At 42.1% G+C, this 12,119-nt stretch overlaps 1 long non-coding RNA gene across 3 annotated transcripts; it reads left to right on the top strand.

The window, feature by feature from the left end:
• Nucleotides 1-6,483: 6,483 nt before the first annotated feature.
• On the top strand, nucleotides 6,484-9,235 carry LOC119334675. Of its 3 annotated transcripts, none has more exons than XR_005161483.1 (3): nucleotides 6,484-6,896; nucleotides 7,011-7,074; nucleotides 7,153-9,235. It is a non-coding gene; the product is annotated as an uncharacterized LOC119334675 (long non-coding RNA). The 3 variants fall into 3 exon arrangements; XR_005161484.1 differs by having other exon boundaries at nucleotides 7,011-7,365; nucleotides 7,444-9,235; XR_005161485.1 differs by having other exon boundaries at nucleotides 7,011-7,688; nucleotides 7,773-9,235.
• The last annotated feature ends 2,884 nt before the right edge of the window (nucleotides 9,236-12,119 follow it).

Raw genomic sequence — 12,119 nt, 5'->3', positions numbered from 1 at the left:
TGTTTGGTGCAACTGAGCACCATGAGGGGTGCAACTGGAGTTACAGAACTAGTTTGATGGGGAGTTGGGGGCAGGTAATTACCTGGACGATGAGCCCCCTGAGTGCTGCCTGTAGGGCCATTGGGAGGAGCACGCGGGGGAGGAGGTGGTGGAGGATGCCGTGTACAGCCAGGAGGGGGGGGAGGTCTTTGAGGGTTGACATAACCTATATCCAGAACAGGAAAATAAGTTAGTTGTGTTATCTTGATGCTTGAACTAACACAATGTGCGCAACTAGGCAGCCTGTTCTGTCCAACTGGCTACCATGGTGTGTGCAACTGGGCACGATGATGTGTGCAACTGAAGTTACACACCTAGTTAGATCAGGAGTTGGAGCAGGCAATTACCTGGATGATGAGCCCCCTGATTGCTGCCTGGAGGTGGAGGAGGTCCTCGAGGGTTGCCATCATCTGATGGCCCCGTGGCAGCAGTCGGTTTTTTCTTTTTCTTGGACTTGTTCAGGTGGCCGATCTCGGTACGTGCTGCACGCATATGCTTGTATACAATAGCTTGTGCTGGATTAGAACCACTCGTAAACTTTGCTAGTTTCCGAAAATCGTATATCATGTTCCTCTCCCTTATCTGCTTCTTTGATTGAGGAGGCATTTCATCTAGTTGCTCATAACCAGTCCCTGGCGCACTAGGTACAGCAGTAGGTGTCCACCGTTTTAGCAGGTACCTTTCTGGTATGACATCAACTCCAATATGGGTGAACACCTTGAGGATGTGGCACCAGAGGACGCCATCCTTGTCCATTTTACAGCACTCACACAAATAGGAACCCTCCTCCACCCTTGCCTGCACCAAGTAGTTTCGAGAACCATATTTGGCAACAAATTCCTGGTTCGGTCTGAGCTCAAATATATCAGCACCAACTTGGAATGCATTATAACGTCCAATCAGCTCAAACTCTTCTTTGAACTTGCGGTAAAGGTCCCTAGTATAGGTTTTGTAAGCTTGCTTCTCTATTGGGAAGTTGGACTACAACTCAATCTCAAGGTGTTCTGTCCTGTAATCATTGCAGCCTTCCTTGGCAAGGATGTGGTTCTGGTTTTTTTCATATTGCTTGATGAAGTTCAGCATTGAGTTGTGTGTGTTCACATATCTTTTCAGGACGGTGTTGAACCCCTCACTACGCTGTGTAGACTGGAGGAAGGGGAATAACCTGTGTTTGAAGTAGCACGGCACCCAAGTGGACCTGTATTCGTACAACTTCTCAAAGTGTATGTGTGTGTGTGTGTGTCATAGCCTCGTACTTCATCATTAACCCAGCCCAATTCTGCTCAAACTCGTCTATAGTGAAGCTGAAGTCAACACACTTGTTGAAATCATCAGAGAGTCTTGGATTCCGGCACAGCAGCCAACCAACTTTTTCCTGAGCCTTTTTCATGATGTGCCATCGACAACAGCGGTGCACGGTGGTTGGAAAGATGCTCTGTATTAACTGCCTCATCGCACCATCCTGATCGGTGATGAAGTTGTCAGGAGGTTTGCCATCCATAGCCTCTAGGAATGCTCTAAAGACCCAATCAAAGCTCGATGCCAACTCCTGCCTCACAAAAGCGCAACCCAGCATGAAAGATTGGCCATGTCGGTTTATTCCTATAAAGGGCGCGAATGACATATTGTACATGTTGGTCATGTAGGTGGTGTCAAATGATATGCAATCGTGGTACGCCTCCGCATAAGCTTTTCGAGCTAAGCCATCCACCCAAAATATGTTGACAACTCTGTCTCCTTCATCATATTTCACCTTATAGAAGAAGTCTGGATCGGTTTTTTGTATATCCTTGAAGTGCGCAATTATCTCAATCAGATCACCCTCCTTTGTGTCATCTCTACGGAAACTTGCACAAAGATTTGTTATTGCCTTTGGTCCGAATGGCACCATCATCTCAGATCCATAGAACTCTGCCATTACATGCATCATTCGTCCTGCATAATACAAAAACAAACAGTATATCCTTTTTTAGTTGCACGAATGTGCACATTCAGCTGCACAGTAATAGGACATGTGTTGTCACAGAAGATAATCGCAGGAAATGGACACCTAGCTGCACCTTTTTAAAAACACTTTGCAGTTTTTGCATACAGGACATTGTGTAGTTGCACAGTAAAGACAATGTAGTTGCACAACAAGCACCAAAAGTGATATACAAACAACATGGGAAGTTGGATAGCAGTTGCAAAGTTAAGCCATTTTAGTTGCACAGTAGTACCATAACAGTTGCACACTGAACTACCTAGAGGGAAACTTAATTCTTTAAGGGATATAGAAAAACACCACACCTGTAGTCAAGTTGTAGTTATACAAGATGCGCAGAAACTCCTTTTCATCAGGTGAGATGCCTTGGTGGGATCTCAAATATTTGTACAATGAATTTTTGTTCATGAGCGGATGACTGTGGTCACGAACAAAGTGTGTCACCTCCCATCGCTTATCTATTAGCTTCACCAACATTTTCGCCTTGCATTCAGTCTGCTTTATTGTCTCGCGTTTGCGCTTCTTCTTCTTCTTCTTACTAGTACCAGCCTCCTCTTCAGCAAATATTGGAGGTTCTTCTTCCATCTCCTCATCACTGTCAACAGATTTTGGATCTGGAATAGGGTCCAGGACAGGAGGAGCCTCAGCTCCTCCATCATCATCTTTGGACTTCTTGAACTTGTTGCAGCAAAACTCTTGTTTTATCAATTCATTGGTGCGGGGTGCCCGTCTAGAGGTGTTCATCTTGATAGAGAAACCCATCTGTAGTGCATAGCTGTTGTAGTGATCCTTAGCAATTTGAAGGCTGTCAAACCTCATGCCAACATAAGGTTCCATAGATTGAGAACTAGCCTCATCCTCTCCTTCTTCTCCTTGCACAACTCCGTCAACAGCCCCAGCTCCTAGCTCAGTCCTTGTTGGACCAGGAACATTTGCCTCGGTTCCCGTGTCATCAAGAGTATGGCTCTCTGACTGCAAAGACACCACTATAGGGGCACCACGGGCTAATGACTGGCCTGCCACATTGTCATGGCTCGTAGGGTTACCATCACGACTTGCCTGCGTGTAGCAAACAGATCGACCATTTTCTGTCCAATTTCCTTGTTGTATGCTGGGTTGCTGCTGATCCATATCATGAGGAAGCTCATTGAGATCAGGGGGCAACTCATTGAGATCAAGCATTTTTTTTTCCTTTTTTTGGATGCTGCCACACACTCCCTGCACATATATAAAAGAAGAAATTGATGTCATCAGTTGGTAACCACAGAAAAGAGTATTTCAAACAACCTAAAAACTTAGTAAATAGGCAGCTGCACACCATTTTGTGATATTCTTAGTTCCAAAAGCAACATGACTGTAGCATAATCTTTATTATAACAATTATGAATTTTTTTGTTTGCACAGAGTTGTTATATTAGTTGCACGGTTTGCAGTAAATAACTAGCAAGAGCATGACTTTTTTTTACTACAGAGTTTTCTGACTTTTTCCCTTTTGTTTTGTTGCAATGATCTGCAGGTTTCCGTTTCGCAAGGAGCTCTTTTTAGATTTTTCTGCACATAATTGGATGTTACATTTGAGAAGGAAAATCCAGGTGAAAGAAGAAAGAAGAATTGGAGGACAGATTATAGTTATATGTTTTTCATCGCCGTTTATGTTTCTAGTTCTGGTATATTTGAACACATTAATATGGTTTGCAATAGGTGTGGGACCAGAATATATGTGTGGGACAAGATTATATGTGTGAATATGTTAATATGGTTTGTGGCTTCATTAGCCATGGACAAAAGTTCTTGTGTTTTTACTGTTGCACTACAGATTTTTGGTTTTCGCTAGAATAGACGTCTCAATTGCCAGGATGCATTTTTCCACTTGGCCAGCATACATATTCAGTTGGACATTCAATGTTTTTAGTTAGCTAGAATAGATGTCTCAGCTGGCCAGATTGCATTTATTTCAGTTTTTGGCCAACATGCATGTTCAGTTGGACAGTTAATGCATTTAATTGGCTAGAATAGATGTCTCAATTGGCCAGGATACATTTTCTCAGTTTTTGGCCAATATGCATGTTTAGTTGGCAAGAAAACATGTTTTTTATTTGCACATATACTACAGTTTTTCTAAAGTGTTCACTCACAAACATCTATTGCCAAATATACTGGCCAATTTGCAGAGAAGCCCCTGTATTTTAGACAACTAGTAAGTATGCATGTGCAACGCACGTATCATAGAGTTATGAAATAGAGAGAAAATTGAATCACGGGAAGGGGAGTGGTGGCATAAGTGTCGAGGGAGGAGGATTGATTATTGTGGCGGCCATGCCTATAGGTTCCCTTGGTATTTCTAGGTTAATTTTAGTGACTCCTTTGATTATGTTGGACTATTGTAGAAAAGATTATTGGGAACTTTTTTGTGTGTAAAATAGGTAATCAATAATTGGAAAGCATGTCCGTGCTGGATGGAAGAGGTAAAAGAAATTTCCAAGGTAAGACCTGAAGCTTCCTTGAACTAAATGTTGGTTATACAAGCAGTCGATGTTAGTATCTAGCGTGTCAGTTATGCACTCTGAAGAATGTAAATCTTTGAACTTGTCTATCAAGTCAAGGATACATGATTCAACTATCGACATACTTTATAAAATCTGTCAGGACACTATCTATAGTAAATATAGCGAAAGCAAGCACATGTAAGCACAATGTCTGAAAATGTCAAACTGTGTATAAGTCAATTTTACACTAAAAGTAGAAATAGATTTTATGACAGAATCTACCAACAAAGCTTAAAGGCATTGACTGGCAATATATATTTGTGAACCGAACATGACATAAACTAGCAATATAACCTCACGCCAAAGTTTGGATATAAATATGATGGTACATGACATTAACATTAAAAGTAATGTTAAAGAAATTTCAAGCCATCTGACAAAAATAGAATATCACATTAACCAACAGTCTACCCTGTTTTTCACTCTAATTCAAGGGAAATAAAACATATTTTTTACATGATAGGGAAGACAAATGACACATGCTCCTTTTCAGTGGCAAAATAATTTCACTTCTTAAGATAAGTGTTGGAAACATGCACATCTTATTTGACACCTGAACAAGCGATTGGATTGCTTCCAGTATTACAAGGACCAAAGGTCATGAAACATCAGTGTGAATCCCATATCACATCAATTTGGATTTTTCCTTTCATATCTGCATTGTGTAAAGTTGGATCAAATTGTAATATTTATATGTGATTTAGCAAAAGTTTTACCAAGCCATTAACTATAGAATCCATATTTAGGTGTGAAAGACATATGCTAAGTATGGGGCGCTGCTCGTACCACAGTACCACGTACGAACCAGCTGCACCGAGCTTAATTACTATTGTTCCGCTTGCTGCGAAGGGATTCCCATCTTAACTGGATGGAGATTACGTGTGTGGCATACGAATTCGCTGGCCCGGATTAATCGGGTGGATCCGCTACTTAGTGGGAGGTACGTCCAATCTCCCCACAACGAGCATGCAATTAAATGGAGCTGCGATGAGATCAGGCTTTAATTATTTGCCTGGCGCTGATCAGGAATTTTGTTCCTCAAAAATGGATTTGATCCAGGATGAATTAATGGTCGATCTCTGAACCCCAGTTTCAGACAAGTTTGAGTAATTAATAGTACATGTGAAGGCATAGGAGACGTGCTCGTACCTGTCCTAGCCACGTAGTGCTGCATGCCCACGTCACTATCGTTCCTCGGGACGAGAAGACCGGGAAGTCAAACCAAGAGCCGAGCCGTCGAAGACGACGAACACTCAAACTGGTGAACAAAAAAAGAAGTGACGGAAGTCAAGAACGATCAAAATCAAGGCCAGGGTCTGATCGATCCTCTGATCCAAACAAACAGAGAAACGAGTGCTTTGGTTTGCCCGTTATTCTCTGCCTACATGCGAACATGGGCCAGACCTTTTTCTTTTTTCCTTCTATGTACGCAGTACACAAGGCTGAGTTTCAAAAAAAACATGATAGACGTAGATCATGGTAATTATTGCTAATTGATATTATTTTTCTTCTATGTACGCAGCATACAATGCCGAGTTTCAAAAAAAATATGATGGCGTAGATCATGGCAATTCTTGCTAATTGATATGATTAAAATAGGCCTAGGTTGGAGCGAAATCGTGGTAATTATTGCGTAATTATGATGGCGTAAATCATGATAATTATTGCTAATTGATTATGATAAATGATGTGATACAATATTAAGGCAATCTGATCCATTGAGAGATGATAAAAATATGGCTGAGATGTAATGTTTCTGTCACAACTCGATTGTTTAATAGTAATATAGATCGAACCCGCAGTCGTCGTGTAAGTCAACCGAACCGGTACAGAGGAGAGAAAAGAAAACCCACCCACGACCCTGCCTTCCCATCTCCGCCTCCATCGCGCCACCACCTCCCGCCCACGCCCCACCGTGCGCCGCCGGCCCCTGGCCCCCATCGCCGCGCGGTGCCCCCCGTCGCCCCCCGTCGCCGGCCCTCCGCCCCTCGGCGTCGCCCATCACCCAATCTTTCTCGTGACCCCTCAGGATTCTAACTCCGCATCTCTCATCGCCTGTCTAACTCCTCCCATAAATTGGCTCGGGAGAGAGGATGTGAGGGGCAGATCCTATAGAGACGGAGGAGCACCAAACGTCTAGAATCTTTCTTGCTTGTGGCGCACCCATGAGGTCCAATTCCTGCAGGACGCACAACGAAGGAATCCGGCGAGGCGAGGGGGAGGGAACGATGTGGGAGTGGGAGAACGACGACAAGCCACGCGGCTGAGTGAAGAGGTTGTCGTCGATTTCGACACGGATATCCTTTGTCTTCGGCTCCAAGACCAAGGTGAAGTCGACATCCATGCCTTTGCCTCTTCTATTCATCCACCGTGAGTACTGTAGCCTGTGGCTTGGTAGATTAATTGTGAGTAAGTTTCTCATGGGAAATCTGCGTGTGTAGGATTACTATGAGTTACCGCAAGTTGATTGGAAAAATCGGGATGAGTTTCATCCGTCTTCCACTGGTCAGTGTTTGCTCCAGACCTCCAGTACAGTAATCGACATGTTTCCTAAAGTTTGTAATCTGAATCCTACAATGGAAGTTGCTTATATGAAATTGTATACACGCTGCTGTCCAACTGCGGCGCGGCACGACACCATTGCTGGAGCTACGACTGCTTGCGCCTCTTGCCACGCTGGTCATGATGGTGTACATGCTGATCAACATGATGGCCACCAGCCATCCAGATCTTCCGCAGTTAGCTCGGCAACTTCCAGCTCCCCGCCGCAGCAGTGACAACAGTCACAACACCCAGGTGCTCATCTACCCTGACTGGATACACTTCCATCGTGTATAATGTTACATCTACATACAACACGTACGTGACCTCCAGGCAAGCACGGATTGGATGTTCGTCTCTTTGTCGTCGTTGCGGTGTTTGGGTCATTCTACCAGTTTTGTCAGATGCTGGGGCGCTCCCCTCCTGGTGTAGCGCACGAGGGAAGGAGGAGGTAAGCACGGATTGTACGTTCGTCTTCGTCTCTTTGTCGTTGTTGCGGTGTTTGGGTCATTCTACCAGTTTTGTCCACGGTCATCACCAAGCTCGCGCCAATTGATCCACAAGCAGGGCATCAAGAGGTGATCAGGTTATATGGTTTTCTTTGTTTTGATTTTGGGATATTCAGGTTCCACGGTCATGATGGTTGTTTTACCCTAATAAAGTTCTCCCTGGCGTGTTCATGACATCTCCGCCCGGCCATCTTCAAGGTCAACACGGAACTACAAGACTTCCACAGGCCTGATACTCCTCGATCACTAGCAATGCATGCCACGAACCGGATTTAATATCCAATTTCACGCTACTGTGGTTAGTCGTTCTCAACCTCCCCTTAATCTGAGAACCTACAACACAGTCCTTTGCAGTTTTCCGATCCCAGAAGCAAAAGTATGATTGGAGCAGGGTAATACAATCTTTTGTATGAAAAGGCAAATATGATCTTCCTCTTCTCACCGCATTCAAGATCTTCAATGCTTTTTGTATGGTTTAGGGAGAGCATGCGGAAGAATGGTATTATTATACATATTGGCTATGAGGACGAGGCCTTCAGTTTGAAATACGCGTGGATGTATCACATTTCTATTCTGGGCAGATAAGTTTTTTATAGATACCTTGCCTGCAGCTAATTTGGTTTGTTCAAGTATGTGATATGTTCATTCTATTTTTTTCCTCATTCCCTGCTGCAGAATAGCATCAATTACTCATGAAATCATCTCCTGAATTAATTTGCTTCTAGCATTCTTAGTTTTCTGATCTAAGAAAATTTCTTTATTTTTTGGTATCACATAATTTGGTACTTAAAAAAGTTCCAAAAATTAAAAAAGAGAATTTTTAAATAAAATTCTCAATAAATCATAAAATGTTTGTGAATTCAAAATCAGTTCATATTCTTTTAAAGATGTTCGCATATTCAAAAAATATTCGCGTTTTTTAAAACAAATGTTTGGGAAATAAAAAAATCATCATTTTAAAAAAAAGTTGGTGTATAGAAAAATGTTAAGAAAATTGAACAAAATGTTCGCCAAAATGTTATTGGTGGTGCAGCAAAATGTTTTCATGGACTTTGAAGATTATGTTTTTTTCTTCCGTTGCAATGCGCGGGTCCTTTTCACTCTCGATGACACCGACGTGCAGACTGTAAGTTCCCCCTCTCAGTCCCGATATATGATGCAAGACACGCTGCATTTAAACGATATTGCTAGGAACGCATGCAAATTGCATAATTTGTAATACATGTTGTTCATTGGACCTCAAGAATAGATTTGACACCTTACCATAGGTAGCTCTTGATTCCTTGAGTAAACTTGTAACTTTGATTAGTCTGTGGTAGATAACTGAGTGTGTTTAACTTATGATTTTGTACAAACAGCTTGTAGTATGGCTCTTGGTATCCTTTTTGCTAGCTTCGTTCATGCCAAGATTTGCATCTTTGATTTTTTTTCCAGGTCCTTAAGATGAGTGATGAACATCCGTCGAGCCGTCCAATGTCGCATGTGGTGGCTACATGGAAGCACAAGTGCTCCCTGGGTGGTTTTGGTAATTAATATCAACATATTTCTTGTTGGACTAATACTTTTATCTAATATGTTTCAGATAAGTTCAACAATGGAGTGGCATGGACTGGACGATGTGGAACCCTTTCAAGATGCTAAGGACAAATGATTGGCTCAAGTTTCAAGATCAAGACTATATTTTCTATTTTAGTGATCCAAGATCACATTGAGTCTATAGGAAAAGCCAATACTATCAAGAGGGGATGAGGTGTTGCTTAATGGCTTGCTTACTCAAAGTGCTTAGTGATATGCTCCAAAACCCTCAACTACCTTTCCACATCCACATATGACCTAAATCAAAAGTCAAACTCGGCCCCACCGATTCTATTTATCCGGCGCCACCGAGTTTCAGATGTCATAGCCACTGCCACAAACCCTAGCAAATCGGTTTCACCGATAGGAATCTCGGTCTCACCGAGATGGGATTGTAATCTCTCTGTGTATGTCCATTACCAAAATCGGTCTCACCGAGTTTGAGCAATCGGTACTATCGAGATTACAATGCAAACCCTCTAGTTAGCTTATTACCAAAATCGGTCCCACCGAGTTTGAGCAATCGGTACTATCGAGATTACAATGCAAACCCTCTAGTTAGCTTATTACCAAAATCGGTCCCACCGAGTTTGTGTAATCGGTCTCACCGAATTTGCTTGACCAACTTTCTGGTTAGCTTATTACCAAAACCGGTCCCACCGAGTTTGTGTAATCGGTCACACCAAGATTACGTTATGCCCTAACCCTAATCATATCGGTCCTACCGAGTTGCATCTCAGTCCCACCGAAAATCCTAACGGTCACTAAGTTTACTGAATCGGTCCGACCGAGTTTAACCATTCGGTCCCATCGAGTTTGGCAAATTGTGTGTAACGGTTAGATTTTGTGTGGAGGCTATATATACCCCTCCACTCACTCTTCATTCGTGGAGAGAGCCATCAGAACATATCTACACTTTCAATACACATTTTCTGATAGAGAACCACCTACACTTATGTTGAGGTCAAGATATTCCATTCCAACCATATGAATCTTGATCTCTAGCCTTTTCCAAGTTGCTTTCCACTCAAATATTCTTTCCACCAAATCCAAATCCTGTGAGAGAGAGTTGAGTGTTAGGGAGACAATCATTTGAAGCACAAGAGCAAGGGGTTCATCATCAAGACACCATTTGTTACTTCTTGGAGAGTGGTGTCTCCTAGATTGACTAGGTGTCACTTGGGAGTCTCCAACAAGATTGTGGATTTGAACCAAGGAGTTTGTAAGGGCAAGGAGATCGCCTACTTCGTGAAGATCTACCGCTAGTGAGGCAAGTCCTTCGTGGGTGACAGCCGTGATGGAATAGACAAGGTTGCTTCTTCATGGACCCTTCGTGGGTGGAGCCCTCCGTGGACTCGCACAACCGTTACCCTCCATGGATTGAAGTCTCCATCAACGTGGATGTACGATAGCACCACCTATCGGAACCACGACAAAAAATCCGTGTCTCCAATTGCGTTTGAATACTCCAAACCCTTCTCTTTACATTCTTGGAAGTTGCATGCTTTACTTTCCGCTGCTCATATACTCATTGCATGCTTGCTTGATATGTATTGTGTTTGTTAAACTTGTGCTTAAACTCCATTTAAATTTAAGAATATTAAAAACTGCAACTTTTGGCACTTAGTGTCTAATCACCCCCCTCTAGACACCTCTTCTCGATCCTTCCAATTGGTATCAGAGCTTTGGTCTCCATTGCCTTGGTTTAAACACCATTGAAGGAAGATGGATGTGTCTATTTTGGGGAGTCTTAGACATAGAGTGCCTATTCTTGATGGAGAGTATTTTCATGAGTAGAAAAATGAAATGCTTGAGATTTTTAATGAATATCATTTGAACAAGTACATTACTAGCCCTTGTGCATCTCATGTTGATCTTTTGCACCCTACCCTAGATGAAGATATTGACATGATTCACAATCTTAGAACTGTTGAGCTCATCATTAGAGGCTTGCCTAGAAACTTGATTAGATGTTTGCCTACTCTCAAGTATGCCTACACCATATGGAGATTTCTTGAGGAACGATTTCCAGATTATTCCTTGAAAAATTTAGACAAAATTCTTCATAAGTCTATTGCCTTGAGTAAGATGAACTCTAGTGATCCTAGTTTTGGTGATTATCTATTTGAGCTTACCAATCTCGTGCGTGCTAAAAGAAATGTTGGAATCATTAGGGATATCATATCCAAAGCTATTAGAATTCATAAAGATAACCATTGTGATGATCATTTATCTAATGAATTACCCTCTTTAGGAATTGATCAATCACAAGATGATGTTGAACATGGATACTATGATGAAGATGATGATAGTGACTATGATCTTGATGATGCAATGAGGCATTTTGGTCTTATGGCAAATCTTCGCGACTACATGGCTGGAGGAAAGGAATGGGTCCTTGATAGTGGATGTACTGATCATATGACCGGAGATAAAGATATGTTCCGTGAGCTTGCTGAAAACGACGGCCCTAAAAAATATGTCACTTTTGGTGATAATTTAAAGGGTAAGGTGGTTGGCCTTGGTAAGGTGGCCATCTCACATGATAGCTCCATACAAAATGTCATGCTCGTTGAATCCCTTGGATACAATTTACTTTCAGTTTCTAGACTTGCGGATTTCAGTTTCAATGTCTTATTCATTGAAGTAGATTGCCAAGTGTTTCGTAGAGACAATCATAAAATGGTCTTTTACCGGTATACGTAGAGGAGATCTTTACATTGTTGATTTCACTAAAGAGGCTCAACCTAGAACTTGCTTAATTACCAAATCTTCTAAAGGTTGGTTGTGGCATAGAAGACTAGGTCATGTTGGTATGCGAAATCTTGATAAGCTTATTAAAGGTGATCATATCCTTGGAATAAAAGATGTCATATTTGACAAGGATAGACTTTGTAGTGCTTGTCAAGCAGGGAAACAAGTTGG

This window comes from Triticum dicoccoides, chromosome 7A, assembly GCF_002162155.2.
Source record: "Triticum dicoccoides isolate Atlit2015 ecotype Zavitan chromosome 7A, WEW_v2.0, whole genome shotgun sequence".
In the NCBI taxonomy this organism is placed as follows: Eukaryota; Viridiplantae; Streptophyta; class Magnoliopsida; order Poales; family Poaceae; genus Triticum; species Triticum dicoccoides.
Note: the sequence above shows the minus strand (reverse complement) of the source record. Positions and strands in the feature narration are given on the sequence as shown.